The sequence below is a fragment of the Panthera onca genome, chromosome A1, assembly GCF_046562875.1.
Source record: "Panthera onca isolate mPanOnc1 chromosome A1, mPanOnc1 haplotype 2, whole genome shotgun sequence".
Taxonomy (NCBI): Eukaryota; Metazoa; Chordata; class Mammalia; order Carnivora; family Felidae; genus Panthera; species Panthera onca.
Window position 1 is genome coordinate 63,465,020 of NC_138339.1, and position 25,158 is coordinate 63,490,177.

A 25,158-nucleotide genomic window follows, 5' to 3' on the forward strand; every position below is an offset into this window, starting at 1 on the left:
TAAGGACAGAATGTTCTGGTGACATTTCAGTAGCAGATTCCACTTTTCCCTGATACCCAGACTTACCCCAGCCTTTTGCTTACCTCGTTTGGTTACATAAGCCAATACTATACCTTCACCCACGCTTCTCTGTCTTACTTTACCATGGTGGTTCTCAAATGGGAATGAGTTTGCCCCCCAGGAGATATCTTGGTGATGTCTTGAGATATTTTTGGTTGTCACATTCAGGGGATGGTAACGGCATCTAGTGGGACCAGGAATGTTGTAAAACATCCTACAATGCCCGGCATAGTCTCCCACAACAAAGACTCATCCTGACCAAAATGTCAGAGACATCAGGAAACCCAGCTGGAGCAGACCTCCCTACCAAGACCATCCCCACGGCATTAAAACCGCTTCCCAGGATCACATTCTTGGATTGGATTCCGAACTCTGAAGTGCGTGAGCTAGGCGACCTGCGGGACAAAGCTTATCACGTGGCCAAGCCTCCATTTCCAATACTAGGACCACGATGTCTGGTGTGTTAGGCACGTGCCTACTGAGTACTTGGCACGTGCTGGTCTGAACTGAGATGTGCTGTCAGGATAAAAGACACACCGGAGTTCTAACACCTCGCAAGAAAAAAGAATATAACATGCTTCATTAACAATTTGTCTATTGATTACATGTTGAAATGATAATATTTTACACAGATTGGATTCAGTAGAGCGTATGATTAAAATTAATTTCACCTGTTCCTTCTTACATTTATTAACGTGACTAACTGAAACATTAAAGTTAATCATATGGCTGAGTATGGAATGGCAAGGAGAAACCAGGACCTCTGTGAGGAAGATGAGGTGATAGGCATGGAGCCGTCTTCCTAACGCAGGCACCTAGTGCTGATGAACCCTCTGGGAATCTGGAAAATCTACTGAAGACCTCCCTTCCATGAAGTCCTCTCCAATCTGGGTTCCAGGTGCTTCCATCCCACTGATAACCAAGTCCTATCTTTCTTCTCATCTCCTTAGCTTCTCATTTCCACCGTCTGACCCAGGGCACGACAGATAACGGCACATGTGATTTCAACAGAACAGTAATCCCCGTTCTTTATATTTTCACATGGGTAAGCCATAGTAACATTGCTTTCCCTCCGCCTGAGTTTGGGCTGAGCCCTTGTCTTCTTGCTGCCTTCTGGTTAAGCAAAAAGGTAGGAAACGTGACTGCCCCTCCTTTTCAGCTCCCTGCAGTTCCTGGGTGTAATCTTCTGTTCGTGGCTCTCACTTCCCAAACATGTTTTCAGCGGCTCTGCCGTTGTTACAGAAAATTCAGGGGCGATTTGGAAGTTGATGCGGCCTGGTTGTCATGGCAATGCCAGCTGCTTCTGCCTTCGCAGTGAGGCAAATCGGCCACAGGGCTGACAAGATATGATTCGAACCTCTGACAACAGAACACACGAGGCCCTTCCAGTCTCTTCTAACACTAACCTTCTCCCAGGCTCCCAATACCACGTCCTGTTTTTCTGGGGGCTGGGGGACATCCTACAGCTAATCTGCTGGTACAGTTAAACAAGCCCTCTGGGTAGAAGGGGAGGCTCACTGTTGCCTGACCAGCCACCCCAGAGGGGGTGAAGACATTGATAGAGTCATCAGTGAGTTCAACTCCTGTGCCAGCATCCATGATACTGACAGACAGCCCCACCCCATCAGCCTGTTTCCCTAGCTACTGTCCCGTTTGGGGAAGAGAGCTCTTTTGCCCTAACATGATGCCATCTTTTCTGATTCCTGGATGATGAAAGAAAACTACCTGTGACGAATGGGTACTGTTCCTAAAAAAGAGTCAAAGGTCAGTAGCTTGGGCATCTTCAGGGTCTTTGCGTCCGGATGGGCCCTGAGAGCATGCTCAGTGAAGAGCTGAGAGTGGCCGAGGGAGCACTTTGAGGGGCATTTGGATCACCTCGCCTGACATTCACCACAACCTTGTGAAGTGGATAGTATCATTATTCCAGTTTTATGGGAGACTTGGGCTCAGCAAGGCCAAGGAAGGCACCCAAGATGGCAGTGCTGGTGGGGCCAGGAGTTCAGTCAGGACCCCATCTTCCAGAGCCCTGGCTTTTACACAGCTTTGGAGCACTGTTACAGACAAATGTGGGGGCGGTGGTGGCAATTATCAGCCCCAATTTACACGCAAGGAAACCCATGCTCCCTGGAGGTGAGATCAGATACCCAAGGCCCTACGGCTAAGTTGCAAAGCCGGGATTCGAAACTCAGTCTATTGGTTCCAAACTTTGCCCACCCTGCCGGGTCACAGGAATATGCAGAAGAGCATCTCAGGCATAGGAAGGGGCAGTCTGGCCGTGCAGGGGCACTTCTCAAGCAGAAAGCTTTGTCGTGAGCCTTCACACAGGCTCAGAACATGCTCTGGAGAGTCCTGCTGGGTGGAGGCCCGAATTCCAGCCAGAGCTTGGGGCCCGCGGTGTGAGCACAGGACAGCAGCTGCAGCCGCAGGGCCCGTGGTGAGTCAGGAGCAGGTGATGCTGCTGAGAGGGGCTGGGAATGCCGCGTGCCACGGGGGCCCGGCATTCGCTCACGGAGGTTAGTCATAGCTCCTTGGCCCACACGGATGCAGCCAAGTCGCTGACTATTGAAATCTCTCTTAACGGGCCCGAAACTGCAGGGAAAAAGCATGGCTGTCTTCCTGAGGAACCACCTGGACCTTCCAAGGAGGAGACCCACTCAGGGGAGATTTTCAGAGGATTGTCAGAGGGAGGTGGCTTCAGATGCCGCCTGGTTCGGGGGCAGGGGTGGTTTGCTTTCCTAGGGATTTATACCCCCAAAGAAAAGCAAGGAAGAAAACAAAGAAAGAGGCAAAATATAAGAGCTCCAAATTTGTAAGCCTGATATCCCCAAACCAGTCAGCCTCCGCTGTCATCCGGAATGATGCCTCGGGCCCCTGTCCCGATTCATTACTCGGGGATGGGGGGCTGCCCCCTAGCCAGCCCAAGGCCAAGCCCCGTCCGGATTCTTCACAGTTGCCCTCTGTTCCTCACAGGCTCTCCCAGCTCTAGAACAGACCCACCTGTTTCTTCATGTTCCCCCTGGGAAGGAAACAGCCTTTTGACTTCACCCTGACCTAAGTTGGGATCCTCATTCTACCATTCTTAGCTGTCTGGACTTGGAGCAGTCTGCTTCACTTCTGGAAGCTTTCATTTTCTCCTCTGTAAAACGGAGTGAATTATACCTATTTCTCCAGGCAGTTGAGAGGATTGCAGGATTGCGTGAGAGAGCAGAGGTAAAAGTCCCAGGTTAGCACCTGGCCGATGGCCAGTACTGGGCACAGTTCTCTTTACCATCTTCCCTTTCCCCACTCTAGGGCAAACGCGTGTGGTCTGGAGCCAGCGAGACGCTGAGCTGGTGGCCCCACCGGAGCCCTCCTGCAGGCCCCTCTACCCCAGAGCCCCTCCTTGTCCCAGCCAGCACACCTGTCATTAAGCAGTCGGTCTGTAATTAGACTGCTGCCTGACTTTGGAGAACGTGCCTGTCAGCACCCCCGGCTCCCTTGCCTCTGTGGGTCTTTGCTTGTCGATGAGGCCTCTTGGGTGTGCGCGGGGACATCCTTGGAAGCGAGGCAATGGCTGTTCTTCCAACAGCCCTTCCGAACTCAAGGTCAGCGGACACAAGTCCTGTGAGATGTGGGTGGATGAAGAGGGGATTATGGAGGACTCTCCTGCTGTGCCAGGACCCAAGACATCAGTCCTGACAGGGAGGACAAGGAAAAGGGTTGTAGAAGAAAATTCTAGAACATCCTCCATCAAACTGCCAGGTCACCTCCTTGCAGGTGCTGGAACAAATTAGGGTTCCTTGGCGTGCCTGGGCATGACTGTCCTTAGCCTGACATCTCAGCCTCAACCAGAGGAGTGGAGGGTACCTTTGGCAAGTGACTTCACTGCTCCGAGTCTCAGATTCTCCATCCATAAAATGGGGAAAATGATACTTCTGCAGCTCGTTGTGATGATTAGATGGATGCAAATGCGTGGATGTACATCACTCCGAACAATGAATCATAGCTATTATTGTATTTTTGAGCTTGGTTCCTTCCTGTTTCCTCCCTAAATAGGCCTTGCACGTGGCTGTGCTTTTGCACAGGCAAGTTCCTCTACCCGGAACACTAATTGCCTAGACGACTTGCTTAGCAGACTCCTGTTGATATTCCAAGGCCCAGCTCAAATATCACCTCCTCTGTGAAGCCTTCCCTGACTCCCCAAGTAGTTAGTCGTTTTCTCCTTTGTATTCCTACACGAATCTGTTATGCTGTTGGTACAATCCCATCACACTGGATGATGACTGTCATAACTGCTCCCCACTATGCCCTGGCCCCTTGGTGAGGCTGTGAGCTGGTGGAACACAGGATCTCCATTTGTTCTCCCTGGTAATCACAGAGTGGGTGCTTTGTAATTCTTTAGTCAAGTGGATGAATGACTACACAGAACAGAGGAATGATGGATGGATGATTACAGAAAAGGGAACATAAGACATTAATAAAAGAAAACTACAGAGAGGTCAGAGAAAACCTTAGAAAACCTTGCCTTTTTTTTTTTTTTAACCACATTTTGCTTTACTCAACCCCAGGCTGGGCTAACAGCTTAGCAGTAGAAGGAAGTACACACCCTGCCTGGAGAGACTACTGAGGGTGGACTATGGCCAGAAACGGAAGAAGGCTGAATTCGAGAGCCATCTGCCCCAGGGACCTGCTGAAGGACCTCACACTGGTCTCCCAGCCTTTCTCTGCTATGGCACCAAAGGCTTCATAAGGCGCCCAGGCCTGGGGCTGGGAGAAGAAACATATGATCTAAAGAATGTCAGAGGCCCCGCTAAGGATGCCACTCCCCAGGCGAAGGACAGAGGGTGGGGACCAGGTCATGGCTGCTGTCCTCTGCGGAAGGCCACACTCCTTAACCAGTGATGGCAGGGACTAGGAACGTGTGCCCAGCCCCACCCGGAGCGACGAGAGCCTTGACTTTACTCACAGCTCTCTGTGGGCTGGAATGTTCCCAAGAGGCCCCTGGGTAGGGAGACAACAACTGTTGCTGGAGTGAACTCTGAACCCCTCGGTATGGGTGGGGGCCATGAGGGCCTGGGCCTGACCGTGCCTCCCCCCTCACAGGAGCCCCTCACGTCCTGGTCCACATGGTCCCCCAGGCACCCTCTGCACCACTCCATTCTTCCCAGCCCTGCAGGCTGTGCCCTTTCTCATCTCTCTACGTTGTAAATTCATCTCCTCAGAGGCCTTCCCTGCCATCCCATGTAAGGATGCCACCCACACCGCGCCTTCAGCCTCTCTCATTTTACTGTCTACACACCACTCGTCCCCACTGAACGGTCTCATCTGCAACTGTGTTTACGGTCTGCCTCTCCTTTTAGACGCTCAGCCCTGGGAGGCCATAACTGGGTTTCTCCTGCTCCAGGTTGTACCCCCAGGGCTTAGTACAGGGCCTGGCACAGCATGGGGGGGGAAGGGTCTAGGTGAATGAATGAATGAATGAGTGAGTGAGTGAATGAGTGGGCCCAAACTCCTGGGGCCTGAATAGGTATGAAGGTTGTAGATCAGACCCCTCAGGTAAGCTTTAGGGTCCTTCCTCTGGGCTCCACAGCCCCGTGTCAAAAGCCCCCCCTTCTAATTCTAGCGTTCAGCACATTGGATTATAATTGTACCCGATTCCCCATTTTGGCTGTAGGCTGTATGAGGGCAGATGCTGGGTATCACTCTCTATAGTCTCAGTGTCCTGCCCAGGGTCTGTTGTAGAGAGGGAGCTCTGTAAAAGTTAGGTGGACAAATAAGTTAATTAATGATTGATTAATTCTGGCAGTCAACATACAACAAGCCTCAAAAAAAGCCAGTTTTTGTAGGATAGCTGTGGCCTTTATAATCACATCACAAAGGATGTGATTATAGGAAAGGCATCTGGTAGCATAGTTCAGCCACTGTTACCGGACTTGTGGGCTTCCTTTGGGGAAATCCCTCCTGCTACAAATACCAGGTAAACCTTTCAAGGAATTTGGCTATAGACCCCAAGATATTATGGCCAAGTGCAGTACTCAGTGTGAATGCCTGTCTGCCTTTATCTGGTCTTAATCCAGGCCAAGCCCCAGGCATGCCTTGTGGTTGCCTTTCTGTCCCACCTCCAGGCATATAGGACAACCAGGAATTCAGCCCAAAAGACAAAGTGACATTTAAGTCAATGCCTATAGTGTGAAGTGGTTATTCGGCATATTAGTCAAGGTAGGCCCATTAGTGTTAACAACCCCAAATCTTAGTGACTTAAACTAATGCAGGTCTGTTTCTGGCTCATGTCGCAGTCCACTCAAGGCAGATGGGACTCTGCTTCATGCAGTCATTCAGAGTCTCCAGTTCCTTTTGTCAGGATCTTCTGCTAGGTCTTTTCTAGTCTCCTCTCATCATAGAGGAGCAGGACTGTGTGTGGGAAGTCTTAAAGGGGCTGAGTCAGCAACATCACCTCACTCGCATTCCATTGGCCCGACTCAGTCTTTTGGCCACACCTAACTACAGAGGATGCTGGGAAATGTAGTCCAGCTGTGTGCTCAGGAAGAAGAGGAAGTGTCTGAGCTCCTCCCTCCTCCCACCCAATGATGCAGACCCGGATGACACTCCTGTGATTGGCTGTGCCCAAATGTGTGGCCCCTGGCATGGCTCAGTGGGCGGGAATCACCCCTTCCTCAGAGGATGGTTGCACCCAGAGTGCTCTTCTCAGACTCTTGGCCAGACACACCTCAGGAAGGACTATCCTGTGGCCCCGCTTCAGGGACACCTGTCTTCATGGTCTCCCTTTGCCCATCAGTCCAGCCTCACTCCTACCCCCAACTCCAGCCCAGTGACTTCACCCCTGACCTCCAGAACAGAGGCAAAGTCCACAGCAGGCCAAGGAAGTTGTAGCCAGACAATGCTCCCTCCAAATGTGTGTCCATGTCCTAGTTCTTGAAACTGGTGAATATGTTGCTTTACATAGCAAACAGGATTTTACAGATGTGATAGGGTTAGGGATCTTGAGATGGGAAGGCAATCCCGCATTATCCAGGTGGGCCCAGTGAACCTCAAGGGTCCTTAAAAGGTGGAAGAGGGAGGCAGAAGGTGAGAATCAGAAAGAGATCAGTCGATGCTATGCTCCTGGCTTTGGAGTTGGAGAAAGGGGCCATAAGCCAAGGGATAGAGGTGACTTCTAGAAAAGGCGAGGGAACATGTTCCCTAAAGCCTCCAGAAGGCACACAACCTAACCACTACCTCGGCTTTAGCCCAGTGAGACCCAGTTTGGATTTCTGACCTCCAGAACTATAAGATAATACGTGTGGGTTGGCTTAAGCCACTATGTTCATGGTAATTTAGTACAGCAGCCATAGGAAACTATAACACATCAGTCCCCGATTTACCTACACAGTAGCCCAGAACTGTCTCTCCCCTGACTCTCTAGCCTCCTCCCTTCTCTCAGAAGACTGGGCTTTATGTCCCATGGGGTGCTCCTGGGCACCCACATCATTTCTTTGAGCCTTGGTTCTGTCTTCTTCAAAACGCAGCTTGTAATCAAACTGGCCTCACAGGCTTGCTGTGAGGGTGAACGGAAATGATGCTCATGAAGTCTCTTAGCAACCTTGCCTGGCACAAAATTTGTGCCTCACGATATTTTTAGTTGTTGTAGATAACTCTGAAACTTTCACTTGTGCTCCTAGAATCCCCTATTGCTTTGGCCCAGGTAGGGCCCCAGCTCCCTGTGAAGGGAGAGCCCCTTCCCCAGTGCTCAGGCTAGCAGGACCCTCAGGGAGCCCACTCTATTCTTCCCATAAGCCCTGGGAGCACTGTGCTCACAGCAAGAAGGAAGCTCAGCCTGGGTTCACATCCTTTCACTCTGCCTTCCCAACTGTGTGATTTGGGGGGCGTTTTTCACCACTTTGAAGCTCTGTTTACTCATTTGTGGAGTGTTCACAATGAAGCCAGGCCCAGGGTGTTGATGTGAGGGGTGTGCTCATGGCGGGGCACGTAGCTGATGCTTAACCGCTGAGCTCCCAAACGGAGAACGTGCTTCCTTTTCAGCCAGGACCCAAACCAGGTTTGGTGACCCTGGAGGCCATACAATACGTAACGTCTCTTTCGGAAAGAGCATCCATCTTGGAATTAATAAGCATTTGCAGCAAAATTGCAGGGTACTGGGTTAATGTATGAAAGTCAATTGCAGGGCACCTAGGGTGGCTCAGTCATTTGAGCATCAGACTTAGGCTCAGGTCATGATCTCACAGTTTGTGACTTTAGCCCCGCGTCGGGCTCTGTGCTGACCGCTCAGAGCCTGGAGTCTGCTTCAGATTCTGTGTCTCCCTCTCTCTCTGCCCCTCCCCCGCTCACTGTCTCTCAAAAATAAATAAACATTAAAAAGTTTTTTTAAGTCAATTGCTTTCCTGTATATTAAAAATAAACGTGAAATTTGAAGTTAAAAATACAATACCATTTACATTAGCATCCCCCAAAATGAAATAACTTGGGTATAAATCTAACAAAATATGTATAAGATTTACATTAGGAAAACTTCAAAACTCCGATGAGTGAAATCAAAGAACTAAATATATATCCACTGATAGGAAAACTCAATATTGTCAAAATGTTAGTTCTTCCCAATTTGATCTATAGATTCAATGCAACCCCAATCAGAATCCCAGAGAGTTATTTTGTGGGTATTGGCAAAAAAGGTTTTATTCATTTAAAAAAATTTTTTTAACGTTTATTCATTTTTTTGAGAGAGAGAGAGACAGAGCGTGGGTGGGGGAGGGTCAGAGAGAGAGGGAGACACAGAATCGGAAGCAGGCTCCAGGCTCTGAACTGACAGCACAGAGCCCAATGCAGGGCTCGAACTCATGGACCGTGAGATCATGACCTGAGCTCAAGTTGGACGTCTAACCGACTGAGCCACCCAGGCGCCTCCTTTTTTTTTTTTTTAATTTTTTTTTGACCAAAAGATTTTAAAGTTTCCATGAAAAGATGAAGTTTATATGAACATAATATTGAAGGGGAAAAAGTTGGAGGATTGACACCACCTGACCTCAAGACTTACTTGAAAGCTAAAAAGAGCTACAGTCATCAAGACAGTGTTGTGTTGGCAAAAGAACAGACAAATAGATCAATGAAACAGAAGAGAGAGGCCAGAAATAGACCCCCATAAATATAGTCAACCGATCTTTGACAAAGGAGCAAAGACAATACAGTGGAGGAAAGATTGTTTTCAAAAAGATGGTGCTAAAACCTGGGCAGGCATCCACATGCAAAAAAAAAAAAAAAAAAATCTAGATATAGACCTAATGCCTTTCACAAAAATGAACGCAGAATGAATCACAGACCCAAATGTAAAACTCAAAGCTGTCAAACTCCTAGAAGACAACAGAGGAGAAAACCTGCATGACTTTGGGTATGGTGATGCTTTTCTGATACAACACCAAAGACAGGACCATGAAAGAAATGATTGCTAAACTGGACTCAGGAAAATGAAAGAACTGAGAGACAAGTCAGAGACAGGGAGAAAATATTTGCAGAAGACACATCTGATACAAGATCGTTACTCAGAATACGCAAAGAACCCTTGAAACCTCAGCAGTAGGAAAACAAAGAGCCCGGTTAAACAGTGGGCCAAAGACTTTAACAGAAACTCACCTAAGAAAAATATATATACTGCAAATAAGCAAATGAAAAGATACTCCAACCCCATACACCATCAAGGAAATGTGAATTAAAGCAAGAACGAGATACCGCTGTGCATCTATTAGAATGGCCAAAATCCGGGACACTGACAACACCGAACGTGGACAAGGATGGGGGGCAGAAGGAGCTCTCATTCATTGCTGGCGGGAATGCAAAATAGTGCAGCCACCTCAGAGAACAGTTTGGTGGCTTCTTAACAAAACTGAACATACTCTTCCCGTATGATACAGCAGTGCACCTCCGTGATATTTACACAAAAAGAGTTGAAAACCTGTGTCTACATGAAGACCTACACAACAATGTGTATTGCAGCTTTATGCAGAATTGCCAAAACTTGGAAGCAACCAAGATGTCCTCCAGGAGGTGAATAACAAAACACACTGTGGTACATCCACACAACAGGAAAACGCTAAAAAGAAAGGAGCTGTCAAGCCATGAAAAGACATGGAGGGGCCGAGCTGCATACTCCTGCATGAAAGAAGCCAGTCTGCAAAGGCTACATACTACATGATCCTCTGCCCTCAACCCCTTTGCCTCCATGGTGCCTGTGCGAAACAGCTTCCAGAAAAGTCCCTCCCGGCCGGCTTGGGTAACTGTCCGGGGCAGTGACCGCCTTGGCCTTCATCAGTCTCGAAGCTCCCTTGGTAAGGGAGGAAGATGGATAGCACAAATGCCAAAACTGTCTCGGATGAGATCAGCTCCTTAAGATGGAGGGAACAGTTAATCTCCTTGCTCTGACAGGAGGGTTGTCAGAAGCAGCAAATGAAAATACCGGACAGCTAATTAAATTTGCATTTCAGATAAACAACATGCAATTGGTTAGTATAAGTGTGGCACATTTGGCCTGGGACGTTCACCCGGGTATTCTATGTGGCACAGCCCTGTCTGACAGGGACTCGGCAAAGTCGGGTTCAGTGCCACAGGAAACTAAATTGATTTCAGTTTCTGACTCCTCTTTCTGAGGCAAGGACATGGCTATTCAGACTCAGGGTGTGTTTTTCAGAAGTGCCCCTCATCTGAGAAGTGCCCAAAGAGTACCCTGTGGCAGAAGGGACGCAGGGAATGCAAAATGGTGCCCCCCCTCCCCCAGGCAGGTCAGTGACTCGGAGTCAGACAGCCAGGGTGTAAATTAATATACGTGAGATTGTGGGAATCTCACCGCTCCTCTCTGACCTTCTTTTCCACCTGCGAAACAATAGTTCCTATGTCCTTGGGTGTAAAATGTATGCGTCGACGTCAACGGTGACTGTCCCCATGTTTGGTTTTTATTGTCAGCTATTTAGGAAAAAAGACATTTTCCCAAACTGTTGGACGTGCTCTGCTGAACGGGCAGCTGGAAGATCTCAGGTGCCCATACATGGTCACCAGCTGGGCACCCCTCCTTGCGGAACCCTCGGTTCTGGGTCGAACGTGCCTATCATCTTTGCTCCTGCAGCAGGTGCTGGCAGGTCGCCCGCTGGACTGTTTTTCCAGGGAGCCACCGCGGAGCCCCACCCTTGCCTCGCCTGTGACAGCTGCGGGTTCCGTGGCCCCAGAGTGTAAGCTGCTGATGGCCGTCTCCTGCCTGTGCTGGCCGGCCCTGCCCTCAGTCATGCCAGGCGCGTCCCTGAAGCTGCTTCCACCTGCCCCTGCAAGGTGACCACAGCTTACCGAAACACGGGTGGCACTTGTCACGGCACGGTATGTCTCAAAGGAGCTTTGCAGCCGCCCTGAGAGCAGGCGTCAGGACGCCCGTTTCTGCAGATGCGGAAACCAAACCTCGGGGAAAGGACACCCTCTCCGTGCTGGCATTAGCTCAGAGTTTAGAGCAGACAGGTCTCGTCATTGTTCTTCCATTAATGTAACACATTCAAGCCTTCGAGGAGGAATACGACGCTATTCAAAATACGTCTCCTTCCTCATGTTCCTCGTCTCTCCCTCCAGAGCAGGTTTTCTGAATCTCAACACTATTGGCATTTGGGACCAGAGGATTCTTTGTGGTGGGGAGCTCTGCTGGGCACTATAGGATGCGGGGATAGCATCCTCGGCCTCTGCTAGATGCCGGCGTCACCCCCCACCCTCCCAGTTGTGACAACCAGAAACATCTCCAGATTTTGGCAGGTGTCCCTGGGGGCAAAATCACCCCTGCTGAGAACCACCTCTGTACAGTAATCACTGGTAATAGTTCCTTGCAAATCCTTTTAGGATATTTCTAAGCACGTGGGTATGCCTTTTTTTCTTTTTTTTTTTTTTTTAACAAAGATGGATGAATATATCCGAGCCTTCCACCATTTGCGTAGTTCTATCACTTATTATATTGTGGCCATCTTTGTTATTTTTTTTAAATGATTTATTTATTTTTGAGAGAGAGATTGTGGGTGCAGACACCCGTGAGTAGGGAAGGAGCAGAGAGAGAAGGAGGCAGAGGATCTGAGGCAGGCTCTGCGCTGACAGCATCAATCCTGATGCGGGGCTTGAACTTACGAACCAAACTGTGAGATCGTGACCTGAGCCAAAGTTGGACGCTTAAGTGACTGAACCCCCCAGGCACCGCTTCGGACATCTTTCTGAACACACACACACACACACACGCACACACACACACACTTCGCCATCCAACAACCGCATGCTATTTCTTTGTGAGTCTTGCTACAATTAATATGACCGGTTCCCTGACAACGGGCATTTGAGTTGTCTCCGGTGTTTTGCTGTTAGTAGCGATGCTCCCATCGGCGTCCTCTCACCTCAATCTTGATACATCCTTGGGATGAACTCCTGAAAGTGGAGTTGCTGAGCCAGAGGTAAGGGCATTTGAAATTTGATCTGCCACATTGTTCTCCAAAATCACGTGTCCCAGATTTACCCCTCGGCCACTAATATCTTGATTGAAAGTGCCAGATATCCAGCGAGCACTTGCTGTATTTCGTGTGCCTTGCTAAGCAACTTACATGTGCCGTCTTCTTAAATTCTATGTAAGTACTGTTTTTATTTCCAGGTTACAGATGAAAGAATTATTCGAGAGATTTAAAATGTTTTCTTAGCTTCTATATCACAGTGCTGGCACCTAGCCCACAGCTATCTCACACTGAAACCTGTTCTCTTAATCTTTGCAACAATCTTGTGAGATGGGCCCAACTATTCCCATTTTCTAATGACAGTACTGAGACCCAGAGTTGTTAAAGTCACAGGGCCACAGAATCCAACCTCAGATCCAAGCTTTGGCTCCAGAATCTATGCTTTTCCACTGAGGGTCCAGGGGCACATTTTTCCAGGAAGCTCTCTGGGATTACCCCAGCGTTCTTATCATCTGACTTCCAGTCTCTTCTTGGGGGCCCTGGAAATCGGCAGCAGGCATCTTAACCCAGAGTGAGTAGGTATGTACAGACCTAGATTAGGACCCCCCCTCTGCAAGTGATCTTGGGCAAGAGATCTCCCCTCTCAGGGCCTTATTTATTCACCATCATAACTCCTCTTGTTCCTGTCGTTAAAAGTACTTATGAAAACAGCAGTTACCACTTACAGCATACCCTCTCTGGGCACGTTTTGCAGTGGACAGGGTCTTAGTTTGGGTTGTCCCAGAGGCAGACACTGAGACAAAGAGTTGGGGCAAGGATTTATCTGAGCGGCGGCCCCAGGAAGCTTCGAGAGGGAGTGGGGGAAGTGACACAGGGAAGGGAGGGAAAGCACTGAATGGTGTGTGTGTGATGAACAGGCTCCCGCCGTGGGCAGCTGGGCTCCGTCCTGCTGGGGACCTCTGGGCAACTGTGCGGCTCACACTCTTGAATGTCATATTGAGGGAACCCCCCACTCCGGTCTCTCACTGGTTGGAAGTTGCTCTTGCTTTAATTGACTGCAAGGCATTGCTGCCGGCTCAGGTGGGCAGGGGAACTGTCTGTCTGCAGGTGACCAACGACACAGCAGTTGACAGGAGCTTTAGAATGAACACTTAATTACCACTGACCTCGTGTGTTTCCTGCTAGCTCTGTCACCCTTTCTGAGGGTCTGTGCCTTGTTGCCTCACGTAGGCTTTTTAGATTGCTATGCCAGGTATGGAGAAAACCTCAGAAATCGAGTCTGACCGGTTGATTCTCTCAGTCATTGGCAAAGAGGTACTGGGCACCTGCCAGGTGTTTGTTTCTTTTTTTAATTAACAGACTGTATTTCTTTTTTTTTCACTTAAAAATTTTTTTTTAAATATGAAATTTACTGTCAAATTGGTCTCCATACAACACCCAGGGCTCATCCCAAAAGGTGCCCTCCTCAATGCCCATCACCCACCCTCCCCTCCCTCCCACCCCCCAGCAACCCTCAGTTGGTTCTCAGTTTTTAAGAGAATAGACTTTATTTCTTGAGCAGTTTTAGGTTTGCAGAAAAACAAATGGGAAGTATCAGAGAGTTCTCTGGGGCACCTGGGTGGCTCAGTTGGTCAAGTGTCTGACTCTTGATTTTGGCTCAGGTCATGATCTCGTTGTTTGTGAGTTTGAGCTCTGCTTCGGGCTCTCCACTGACAGTGTGGAGCCTGCTTGGGATTCTCCCTCTCCCTTTCTCTCTGTCTCTCTCCCCCACTCGTGCTCTTTCTCTCTCCCTCCCTCTCTGCCCCTTCCCTGCCCCCATGTACTTTGGCATGCACACAAAATGAATAAACTTTAAAAAAAAAAAGCATCGGGGGCGCCTGGGTGGCTCAGCCGGTTGAGCATCCGACTTCGGCTCAGGTCATGATCTCGCAGTTCGTGAGTTCAAGCCCCACGTCGGGCTCTGTGCTGACAGCTCAGAGCCTGGAGCCTGCTTCAGATTCTGTATCTCTCTCTCTCCCCTTCTCTTGCTCATGCTGTGCCTCCCTCTGTCTCTCAAAAATAAGTAAATGTTAAAAAAATTTAAAAAAAAAGCATCAGAGAGTTCTCATATACCCCCAATTCCATCCCTTCCATTTCTCCTATTATTTAAAAAAAAAATTAATTTTTTTTTTTTTTAATTTTAGAGACAGAGAGAGAGAGAGAGCATGAGCAGGGGAATAACAGAGAGAGGGAGACACAGAATCCGAAGCAAGCTCCAGGCTCCAAGCTGTCAGCACAGAGCCCGATGTGGGGCTTGAACTCAAAAACCATGAGATCATGACCTGAGCTAAAGTCAGAAACTTAACCGACTGAGCCACCCAGGCGCCCCCATTTCTCCTCTTATTAACATCCTGCCTAGTGAGGCACATTTGCTACAGTTGACGAGCTAACATTCATATTGTTACCTAAGGTTCATAGTTTATCCATCTTTGTGTGGTACATTCTATGCGTTTGAACAAATGCATAATGACATGTATCCACCATTATAGCATCACACGGAATAGTTTCACTGCTCCCCAAATCTCTTGTGCTCCACCTTTTCATTCCCCCTGCCCTTCCCCCATCTCCCGGCCTAGGCCTAGGTGCATTTTAAAGAGCTGGGGATCCAGCTGGGACAACCTAAGTTCCTGTCTTCATGGATGTGGCCTTTTAGCGGGAGAGATGGACAAGAAACAAGCAAGCGAGTAACACGTACGTTTAGGCGATGAGATCGTGCGTGTGGGGGGAACGGGTTTCTTCCTAAGACAAGGTGGTCAGAAGAGGCCTCTTGGAGGAGACGGCGCTACAGCAGGCCCTGCCTGTCTGCGAACAGCCACTGATGCTGCCGGGAGCCCTGAGCTCAGAGGCGTCTGTCACTGGGAGGCAGGCCAGAGTCTGAGGCCCGGAAAGGTACCCTGACCCCTCACAGCCAGCGGAAAGATTATGGGCTGAATCATATTCCCCCTAAATCCATATGTGGAAGTCCCAGCCCCCACTACTTCAGAATGGGACTGTATTTGGAGAGAGGCGGCTCAGTTAGAATGAGGTCATATTGGGCGGTCCTCGTCCAGTATGACTGATGTCCCTACACAGAGAGGAAATAAACACCCAGGTGCACACAGAGAGGAGATGGCTGTCCACAAGCCAAGGACCGAGGCCTCAGAGGAAACCAACCCTGCCAGCACCTTGATCTTGGACTTCCAGCCTCCAGAGTGTGAGGAAATAAATGTCTGTCATTTCGGCCACCCAGTCTGCGGTACTTTGTTGTGTAGGCCAAGCTACTAAAGCAGGAGGCAAGAAGCCCACCTATCCTCTCTCTGGCTCCCCCATCCTGCTCGGAACTCAGAGGCGTTGGTGAGGGCAGTCTGCTGTGGCCCAAATAGCTTGGGGACAAAAGTCTGTGTTTCAGAAAGGTAGCAGAGCTGTCCTCTCTGTTCTAGACAACTCGTTGCTGCTGGTTGTGGGGGCCACTCGCGAAGGGCCCACCAGGCCCCGGGCGTGCCCAGAGCAGCCTTGTGATCAAGAACACAGAAATTGGGAGTCTGACAGACAGACTGGGGTCACGGCCCCCCTCTTCCTTCTGTGTAGCAGCTGTGTGACCTTGAGCGGGTTATTTCACCTCCCTAAGCTTCAAAGGAGGGGAGGTGATGGCTCCTGCCTCCTGTGGCTACTGGGGCCAAATGAGCAAATGTTTGGGACACAGATGAGGTTAGCAGCTCTGTCGTTCCGGATAGTATTCTCTAAGCACAGACCTGAGCACACCTAATGCTGATCAGTTCGTCCATCCACAGCCTTGAAGACAGGACCAAGCAGCCCCTGGTTGGTTCAGCCCAGACTCCTCAGGTGGAAACCGGCATCGTTGGCTGTGGTGCTGACGTCACTGGGGTCCAGGTTGTGGACCCGGGCCTTGTACCTAAGTCTCAAAACTCCTGATCCTGCTGCCTGTCCACCGCTGGCCCCTTGAGTGAGCAGTCCTGGCCCTGGAGGAACTCGAGAACAGACTTCCGGGGGCATTTCCAGCTTGTTTTCTACCTCCATTTTAAGTTACCTTCGTCTGTTCCTCTGGAAAATGAAGTTTAGAGATTGAGTGAATTTTCAAGTCTCCTCCCAGCAGCAGAACCGTCCTAGGATCCCCCCAAATGCCACTGGGGGGATGTCAGCCCATGGTGATGGCCACACTTGATGGAAGCTCGTATCGACTGTGCACCTTCTGTGTTGGGTACTTTTCATATGTTGTCTCTTTAACGGCTGACAAAGGGCCTTTTTGGTGGGGCAGTATGATCCCTATTTTACAGATGAGAAGACCAAGGTCCAGGGACGTGTTCAGGGTGTCAGGGCTCATGCGCGGCAGAACTGGAACTTGAACTCAGGTCTGTGTGGGTTCAAAGCCTATACCTGCTGCACGCCCCCCCCCCCCATCCCCCCTTACTGCCACCATGCGTCTCATGGCTTAAGTCTTAGGTGTTTTGTTTTACTTTTAGGCCACACATTGTTTTGTCTGGCCTACAGTTCAATTCAGGTTTATGGAAAAAAATAGCATTCATAACAACACAGGTGACCTCCACGTTTCAGCATCAAGCTCAGTGCCTGGGGCATGATTTTTACCAACCCCACTCTTCCTTTCTGCTCCCTTGTGAGGGGAAAGCCCCTGTGCCGTGAGCATTTGCTTTCTCTTCCATGAAAAGAACCTGTAGGTGGGTTCATTTCTCCAGCTGTTCTCTGAAATGGAGGGAACAAAGAACAGAGGTATTATTGAGGTTGGGGGCTGAAATGTAAGGGCAAACTGAAATCTTGGAGAGGTTACCTGTGCTGATTTCCTGTAGACATTAAAAAAACAAAAAAAAAAAAACTGGGGGCACCTGGGTGGCTCAGTCAGTTGGGCGTCGGACTTCGGCTCAGGTCATGATCTCGTGGTCCGTGAGTTCGAGTCCCGCATCAGGCTCTCTGCTATCAGCACAGAGCCTGGAACCTGCTTCGGATTCTGTCTCTCTCTCTCTCTCTCTCTCTCTCTCTCTCTCTGCCCTTCCCCTGCTCATGCTGTGTCTCTCAAAAATGAATAAATGTTTAAAAAAAAAACCCCAAAACCTGTCAGAAGACTGCCGCCAAGCTTCCCAGAGCTCGGAGAAGCTTCCCAGAATGCACAGCAAGAGAGGACAATGGCAAAAGAGACAAGGTGGCCTGGACCCAGTGATCTTTGCTCCGTGTGTGGCTCCAAATTTGGGGTGGTGGCAGCCTGGCATGATGGAGACAGATACATGGGAGAACACTTCGTGCGCTGGGTCGTGCAGTGAGGAAGAGACCAGAAGGCCCGCATTCAGGCTCACCTCTGCTGCCAGCTCCCTGTGTGACCTAGAAGAACTGCTTATCTGGGTCCCCAAGTCTCAGACGCCAAGAAATGTTTGGGCACTAGACTATCTCAATGTTCCACTCAGGTCTAACAAAGATGACCTCGGCCAATATGACACATCGTTCTGTTTCCAAAGAACACTCCCTGAGCAGCAGCCGTGACAAGAAATGACAAAAGCAGCTCATGTTTGTTAAGCACTTCATGTGGGCCAAGCACTGTGCAAAATGTTTTGCGTGACTGGTCTCATTCGTGTCCCATAATAAATGCACGAACTGGGTTTTTTGTTTTTGTTTTTTTGTTTGTTTGTTTGTTTTTTGTATCCTCACATTAGAGATGAGGAAACCGTGGTTCACAGAGGCTTCGGTGATTGGATTACATCCCAGAGCTGGCAAGCGGCAGATAGAGATCAAACCAGGTACTTCCTTTTTTGTTTTTTTTTATTTATTTATTTTTGAGAAAGAGAGAGAGCACACAAGCAGGGGACAGGCAAAGAGACAGGGGGAGAGAGAGAGAGCAAATCCCAAGCAGGCTCCACAATGTCAGCATGGAGCCTGAAGTGGGACTCAACGTGGGGCTTGAACTCACAAACTGTGAGAGCATGACCTGAGCCGAAGTCGGATGCTTAACAAACCGAGCCACCCAGGTGCCCCAGGTACTTCCTTTTAAATGAAGTTTCAAGTAGCAGCAATAGGCTCTCACCTTGGGGTTTCCAGAAAGCTGAAGCCTGACCTCCCTCAACTGCTTAAGTAGGTATCACCCGAGTATAGCCAGATCTGCTTCGAGAAGCCCCACTTTGTGCTGGTCAGTCAGCTGCTCCCAGACCTTCTCCCAGGGAGCTGAAGGATAGCTTGGGGCTTGGAGATTGGCTGACACTATTCCAGCTCTTTCCTAGTAGGCGAAGTGGCTTTTGGCCCGTGTTCATAGCATCATCTCAGATCAGTGCCCTGGGGAACCACTGGCCCTTTGGGACACTCTAGGGGGGAGGTGGCAGCTGGTGAGCAGCACCCCCCACTCCTCCTCATCCCTTGGTCCCTTTGGTTGACCCACCACTGCTTCAGGCTGGCACAGCAGAAGTTTCAGGTGGGAGGGATGCCCGGGTGTGGGAGTCAGTTTCCTTCCTGTGTGTACATTACTTGCAAGCCCAAACCACAGCCTGCCTGAAAATTCCAGGCCTCACTCCCGGAAGCTGATCTGATCAAATATTCATGGACGCCGATGGATTGTCATCATCGTGAGTCCCACAATCAGCATTTATTGCTTTGGCACTATTTTTTGCGAGTTATTTCCCCCCTCGGCTCTCTGCTACATTTTCAGCACCCTCCAAGAAAATCCAGCTTAGAGCAACTTTCACATGTGTGGCTTATCAAAATTGTGCTCAGGCCTCAACTTAGAGAGAAGGAAGAGAGCTGAAAATTAATTTATATTTCAGGCATTGATAACAGGGACGGAAGCATTTAAATCTTTGTTCGTAGATGTGCAGGTTATAGTAGAAAGAATCTTCTAATCAGAGACCTGTCTTTGAGCCCCAGAGCTGCCCTTTGCAACAACATGGTATGATAGCTTGCATTTCATCAGGGCTTATTGTATGCCAGACAAAGGACCCGCATGACAAATCTATGAGTTAGATGCTATTGTTTGTCACCTCCACTTTTCAGATAAGGAAACTGAGGCACAGAGAAGTTAAGTAACTTGCCCGGGGTTTCATAATTGCAAAAGGTGATTTGCTAAGCTCAGTTCTCCTTAGTTATCATCCCGAAAATAAGGGATGGTGATTCCCAATTTATCAGTACTTGGGAAGATTAGATGCTGTAAGGGAGGCGTGCTTAGCACATAGAATAGTCTCCTTCGTTCCTCCCTCCCTCCCTCCTTCTTTCTTTCTAATATTGATCAAAGGCTGCCATTGTTTCAAGTCTAATGCTATGTCCTGGAGGGATAGCTCGAACAGGCAAAGAGTGCCCTCACCCCTTTTCTGTCCCTGAAGCCTGCCAGTTTACAGGGCAGTAGGCAAAAACAATGACCCTCAAATTGTCTCATTCTCCCAGGGTGCCAAGGGAGGGTTAATATTTCCCCTCATATTGGCTTCTGCCTCGTCTCTCATTCTGGATAGAGCAGTGATTTTTATTGGCAGGCAGAATCTTTGTCATCTGTTGTTACCCCTTCCTTAGCATTTTATGTGCTCAAAACTCTGACCCAGGCAGAAGCCCAGAGAAGTAGAAATATTTGCCCAAGGTCACACAGGGAGTAAGCAGCTAAGCCAGGATTTGAATAAAGTGTGTCTGACCCAAACCCCTGCAATAAGGCAGCGCGTTCCAAATTCAGGCAATGGGTTCAAAGTCCCAACTCTGAGCCCAAATCTCCAGCCCGCCATTTGCAGCCAACAGTCTCCAGTGTTGGATCCAGCACTGCGAACAACACTCCCCAAAATAGCAGTCACTCCTTTCAACGCCACTCCCAGAAATGTTTGGCAACATGACTGTCTCCTTCCTCAAGATCCCCTATTCCTTCAACATTCTTGTTGGAAAGGATATCTCCTCCCTTTCCTGTGGCTCTTACTGGATGTGTGACCCTTTATCAAAGTCCCCCTGGTAGCAGGATAGCTGATGAACCACTGCAGAGGAGGGCTGAAGTGCAGGGAGGAGTGGCCTCCTCACCTTACACACTGAGTGCTTGCCCCATCCACTTTCCAGTTGGACACACCCAAGGCAGCATGATCATTCAGTCAACTAGGATCCCTAGGTGAATCCCTGCGGCTACTGAGGCAAGGATGTGCAGGCACTAATGCGCGCTGAGCACCTCCTAGATTCCAGGCTCAGTTCACGCATGGGTATGCCTTGAACTTCCACCATACTTCTCCAAGGCAGGTCTTATTTTGAGGATGAGGCGACAGAAGCTCAGAGAAGGGCTATACTTAAAAGTACAGAACTAAGTGAAATCCCCTGGTCTTGTGCCCATGTGATCAAGTTTTGAGCCCCAGTGGGCAAGACCTACAGCTACCCCTGTGAACATCATGGGATTGGAGTTAGTCTCTTATACGTGCCATTCACAATATTTTGGGGTTCCAAATGTGTAAGGACCCAGAGTTGGGCGATGACCCCTAACTCTGTAGTTCCCCTGAATTTGATCATCATGACATATGCTGTTGAGTTCAGAGTCCTGACGTCTCCATTGAAGACCTGCCCCGCCCCCCTCCAGGTCTCCACCATCTCACTGACCAACATTCTTTGATTCTTGACCCAAGGACAGTAAGGAACCCAACAAACATGATCTTATCCGCCTCAGACTTGTGCAGCTTGTCCAAATGAATGTTGTATGAAACTTCTATGGTTTCATACAGCCTATGGACATGGCCTATGAACGTGGATTGTTTTTAACTTGCATCTATGCCTCTTTTGATATTAACATATTTATTTATTCTCCTTTGAGGAATATGGTAGATTGGAATGCTGCTTTTAATTCTTCATTCCCACGTAACAGGATTATACCTTTACCTCCTGGGTTTGCGGTGCTTTTCAGCAGAGTGGCTGGCTAGAGGTTATCTCCCCGTGGCACTGTTGTTGAACTTGGCCGAGAGTCTCGCACTGACCGGTGGGACGTGGGTGGGTATGCGGTGAGCAGAGGCTCTAGATGTGCTTGTGTGGGTCAGTCTTCTGTACTCCTGTTATCCGACAGAGAAAAATGTCCCCTGGTCCACAAGGGGTGAGGAGCCCATGGCGTAGACCCAACTCAACCTGCAGCCTGGAGCCGAGCCCAGGCAGCCCCAGCAGGAGCACGATTTATCTTCAGATTCATGAGCAAGAAAAAAAAAAAAATGCTCGTTAGTGTAAGCCACTGGGTTTGGTGGTTGTTACACAGAATTAGTGCAGTGCCAATTTCTACACAGAAGCGTCCCCCTTCCACTCTCAGGTACTCGTTGGGGCTCAGCACCACCCAGGGAGCAGACGGAAAGCATGACCCAGGTGTGGTCAGTAGGTGAATCTGTGCCTGTGACTCCATTTGCCACCCCCCACCATCCGCTCTCTGCCCAACTCTTGCGTGCTCCAAGCCCGGGGCCCCTTTCTTGTCTGTGGTCCCCACTGAGCTGGTAACACGATTCCTTTCCTTGCTCCTCAGGCAAAGCTCCTCTAACAGAGGAAGTTAGAGATGCTGTCTGTACCAGTATCAGCTGCCTCGGTGCCTCTGTCGGCTCCCTAACCCACTCCACATCCCTGTGAACGGACCTTGTAGGCCTTTCTATTCAGAGTCCCCCCAGTGCGTACCCTCTGCTTCCAAATAAGATTTGGCTTGATCCAGTACCGTGCTCCCGCATATGCTCTTGGGCAAGTTACCTAAATGTCATTTTTCCCCCCAACTGACAAAATAGGGATTACACTGTTGCCCTTTCAGGGCTGTTTCGAGAGAGATCAGATCATGGACTGTCAGTACCTAGCCTTGCACTGAACTCATGGGGGTTGCAATACAGGTTAATTCTCCCAGCCCATCTTGCTATGGACAGCATCTAATGTTGTGCCAGGCACACACCGAAGCATTAATAAATATTTGTAGTCTGAAAATCCCTATGGTAGATTTTTTTCCTTTGACCTTTTGATTATTTTCCCTCTAAAAATAGCAGAATAAGGCCCCAAGTGCCATGGTGACAGTCTCTATAGAAATCCATAGCTTGTTCTCAGCACACCTACGGATGCCAGTGGGAGGCTGGCATAGATTTGGACCAATAGAGAGAAGGCATGCTTAGCCTTGTCCTGGTTACAAAGAACATTTTTTTCCTTTCAAATGGACCTTCCTGTCCCCAATTCAGCACCACCTAGCTTTCTCCTAATGTGGGTTAATTTTCCACCAGCTCCTAGAAAGAGTATATTTCAAGTCTCTCCTGGGACAGACAGAGGAGTTTCAAGCAGGATAAAGCAAGTTTCAGTGGAGAGTATTTGGAGCCTGCTGTGGAGTCAGGCTGCCCTGATTGCATTTCTGCCGGGGGGGGTGGGGTGGGGGGGGACTGTTTTTGCTTAGAACACGTAATCCCTTCGGGCGCTGTAATCTGAGGTTAGAAATAGACTTGTGTTGCTACCAGAAATCCCTGCTGTTCTGGCCTTTTCTTTGTCAGGCTTGCCTGACAGGTTGGGAATGTGTTGGCTTAGGAATGAGGGTCCTTTACTGAAACCAAGGAGGGCCTATGTCCCTTTAAGAGGGTCCTTAAAGAGGAACAGTCAGAGAATCACAGAGATGAAGGCCAGATGGCCAGTAAACAGGCCGTCTGCTTTAGTCACCTTGCAGTGGAGAAGACTTCGGTCAGTGGCTGAAGTTGAAGATTAGGGTGAGGGCTGGGCCCCCTGATCCAGGGCCCTCAGAATGGCCCCACCTCCTCAGAGTTCTAGACCCAGGAGGCAGTGGGGAAGCAACAGAACAACCATGGGCTGTGAGGCCAAATAGATCTGGGTTCAAAGCCTCCCTGTGTTCCCTGGATAGTGATGTAATCTGTTGAAACCTCCATTCCTCATCTGTAAAATGGGATGAAAATCCCATCTCACAAGTGCCCTGTGAAGTGAGTACACATGAGTTGAGTACAGTGCATGGGGGAAAGGAGGTGCTCAAGAAATTTTAGTCCCCCTCTCCTCTGGAGAACATACTGATAACTTTTCAACTAAGAAAGGCATAAGGGAGAATCTCTGAGAGTCTGGAGTCCTGGCAATTTAAAAATGAAATCTCCAAATCCTGCTTGTTAAATATCTTACTGAGAATGTGAGCATATCACTTAGGACTAGTATCAGCTACCTGTAACAGAAAACCCAGATAATAGGGGCTTAAAGAAGATAAGGATTTATTTTTCTCTTATATAAAAGCAGTTCTGATGCAGATAGTCAAGGGCTGGCTCCCTGGTCGTCCCCTCCAAGGAGCCAAGTCTCCTTCTATCTGTGTCCTGCTGCCTTAGAACGTAGTTCCCATCATCAAGGTCATCGCATGGCCGTAAAATGTTGCCACAGCTCCAGCCATTATGGCTACATTCCAAGCATGGAAAGGACAGGAGAAGTGCAAGAGAGTGCAGCCCTCAGATGAGTCAGCACTTTAAAAAGAAACAAACAGAAAACTACCAGAAGGCCCACCTGATGTCTTCTACTTTTAGCTTATTGGCCACCCCCTAAAGCAAGGGAGGCTGGGAAATATATTGGGCGGGGTGACCACTAATACAGGAGTTCTACTGGTAAGGAGAAAGAGGAGAATGTTATCCCTGCCACAGCCAATACCGCAGCTTCTTCGGTTTCCCTGGAAAGGTCTGCCTGAGCCAACATCGGGAATATTTTCCCAGGAAAAAGAAAGCATTTCGGTTTTCTGCCTTCTCTACTGTCGGTTCTCACCCAGCAGACCAGCTATTTCTGGAAAGGCCGCTCACTGGTGAGAGTGATGTCAGAGGGCTGGGGTATGCAGCTGACCTCAAAAGCAGAGATCCCGACCATATCTCTTACTGGCCGCTCTCTTCGGGCAAGTTACTTAACGGCACCTCTGAGGGTGCACGGAGTCCCACAGGGATCGATGAAATACTTAAGGCAAAGCGTTCATCAAGGGCCTGGGGCCCAACGGGTTGTCAGCAGAGGTTAATTCCTGTCCCTTCCAATCTCGCATTGCCTACCCACCGCACTGATGTTAGTAAACCAAACAGCCTGCACCCAACCTCGGATGGTACATAGATACTCTGAGCCAGAAAAGTTCAGAATCAGAAGCTCAGGTCGATCACACATAGGTTCCGGGCTGAAAACGTACACGGAGCAGTCCAAAGCTCTACGGGTAACAATCAACTTCTAAAATATTCTGCGTGATCTCATCCCTGCCTCCCTTATTCGCTGCATCAGTTACCTACGGCCATGCGACCAACTGTCTCAAAGCGTAGTGGCTTAGGAAACAACACAGCTGTATTATGTCACAGTTTCTGTGGGTTGGGAATCTGGGTGTGGGTCAGCTGCATCCTGTGGCCCAGTGTCTCGCACAAGACCAATCACGTCATCACCTGGGACTGCAGTCATCTTGAGGTCCCTCTCGGGGCGACTCGGTTTTGGAGCTCGCTCGTGCGGTTGTTGGCAGGATTCAGCTCCTCACTGGCTGCTGGCTGAAGGCTCCCTCAGTTTCTAGCCACATGGGCTTCTCTACAGGGTAGCTCACAACATGGGGGCTCACTTTATCAGAACAAACAAGTGAAAAAGCAAGGGATGGAGTATGAGCAAGACGGAAGTCTTTTATAACCTACTCTCAGAAGAGGCATGCCATTGCTATTTTAGCCTGTTCTAGAATCAAGTCACTAGAGCC

General features: G+C 49.3%; 1 long non-coding RNA gene across 2 annotated transcripts in view; it reads left to right on the top strand.

Moving 5' to 3' along the window:
• The window catches only part of LOC144616380 (uncharacterized), a 121,749-nt gene that overhangs the window by 88,557 nt on the left and 8,034 nt on the right, over window positions 1-25,158 (top strand). Inside the window, exon 6 of one of the 2 annotated variants that reach the window (XR_014138060.1) lies at window positions 4,096-4,246. The exons of the other annotated variant lie outside the window; for it this stretch is intronic. This is a non-coding gene — a long non-coding RNA (uncharacterized LOC144616380). The remainder of the gene's footprint in view (window positions 1-4,095; window positions 4,247-25,158) is intronic. 2 annotated transcript variants of the gene reach the window in all.